Source organism: Nannospalax galili, unplaced genomic scaffold (genome assembly GCF_000622305.1).
Source record: "Nannospalax galili isolate Female #2095 unplaced genomic scaffold, S.galili_v1.0 scaffold1210, whole genome shotgun sequence".
NCBI lineage: Eukaryota > Metazoa > Chordata > Mammalia > Rodentia > Spalacidae > Nannospalax > Nannospalax galili.
In genome coordinates this window covers 56980-59001 of record NW_008328216.1, presented here as the reverse complement: position 1 = coordinate 59001, position 2022 = coordinate 56980, and positions in this window count along the sequence as shown.

Sequence of the window (2022 nt, the reverse complement as noted above, 5' to 3'; positions counted from 1 at the left end):
TGGGTTTGTTATATATGGCTTTAATTATGTTGAGGTATGTTCCCTCCAGTCCAATTCCCTCTAGGAGTTTGACCATAAATGCAGTTGAATTTTGTCAAAGGCTTTCTCTGCATCTATTGAGAGGACCATGTGGTTCTTGTCTTTGAGTCCATTTATATGATTTATGATGTTTATTCACTTATGTATGTTGAAGCATCCCTGCATCTCTGGGATAAAGCTGACTTGATCGTGGTGGATGATCTTTTTGATGTGTGTCTGTATGTGGTTTGCAAGTATCTTGTTGAGAATTTTTGCATCCATGTTCATTAAGGATATGGGTCTACAGTTTTTCTTTTTTGGTTGCATCCTTACCTGGCTTTGGTATTAGGGTGATGCTGGCTTCATAGAAGGAATTTCCCTCCATTTCTATCTTTTTGAATAAATTAAGTAGTATTGGATGTAAATCTTCTTTAAATAGACAAGAATATTTACATCCAATACTACTTATGCTGTAAATCCATCTGGTCCTGAGCTTTTTTTAGTTGGGAGGTTTTGTATTACTGTTTCAATTTCTTTTTGTGTTATGGGTCTGTTTAAGCTGTTAATCTCTTCTTGGTTTAGTTTTGGTGGTTCCCATGCCTTTAGATATGCATCCATTTCTTTTAGGTTTTCAAATTTAGGAGCATATAGGTTTTTAAAGTATTCCCTTATAATGTTCTGTATCTTTCTACTGTCTGTTGTGATGTTTCCCCTTTCATCTCTGATTTTGTTGATTTGGAGGTGCTCTTTCTTTCTTTTGGTTAACTGGGATAGCAGTCTGTCAATCTTGTTCATTTTTTCAAAGAACCAGCTCTTGGATTCATTAATTCTTTGTATTGTTTTCTTTGTTTCTTTTATTTCTGTTCTGATTTTTGTTATTTATTCTTGTCTGCTGGGTTTGGGTTGCATTTGTTGTTGCTTTTCAAGTGTCTTGACTTGCAATGTTAAGTCATTTATTTGTGTGCTTTCCAATTTTTTTATGTAGGCACTTAGAGCTATAAACTTCCCTCTAAGAACCGCTTTCAGCATGTCCCAGAGGTTTTATTGTGTTGTACTGTCTTTTTCATTTAGTTCCAGGAATACTTTTATTTCTTTCTTAATTTCTCTTTTGACCTATTCATCATTTAGGAGAGCTATGTTTAATCTCCATGTGTTCATGTGATTAGGGCTTCTTCGGGTGTTGATTGTAAGCTTTACTGCATTGTGGTCTGATGGAATGCACGGAATTATTTCAATCTTTTTGTATTTGTTGAGGTTTGTTTTGTGCCCCAGTATATAGTCAATTTTGGAGACGGTTCCATGGGATGCTGAGTGGAAAGTATGTCCTTTGGTGCTTGGGTGGAATACTCAGTAGATGTCTGTTAAGTCCATTTGATATATGGTATTGTTTAATTCAGATGTCTCTCTGTTAACTCTCTGCCCTGTTGACCTATCTAATGGAGACAGTGGGGTATTAAAGTCCCCTACCATTCATGAGTTGGAATTAATCTGGGTCTTAAAGTCCTGTAGTATTGTTTTTATGATGTTGGGTGCACCAGAGTTTGGTGACTATATGTTCATGATTGTAATATTTTCTTGATTTATGGTTGCTTTGATCAGAATGAAGTGGCCCTCTTTATCTCTTCTGATTAGTTTTAAAGTCTATTTTGTCAGATATTAGAATTGCAATGCCTGCTTTTTTCTTAGTACCATTCACTTGGTATATTTTTTCCCATCTGTTCACCTTAAAACAGTGCCTGTCCTTGAGAGTGAGATGAGTTTCTTGCAGACAACAAAAAGATGGGTTTTGGTTCTTAATCCATTCACCTAGTCTGTTTTTTGACTGGGGAGTTCAGTCTGTTAATATTTAAAGTTATTAACGAAAGGTGTGTATTGAATCCTGTCATTTTTATTTCTTTTTTCATTCTTGGTGTAGCTGTGCATTTCCATAGTTATAACTTCATTAAGTTTCTTTCTGTAACCCCTTGGGTATAGTCATTCTTTTCTTCCACTCTCTGTATTGCT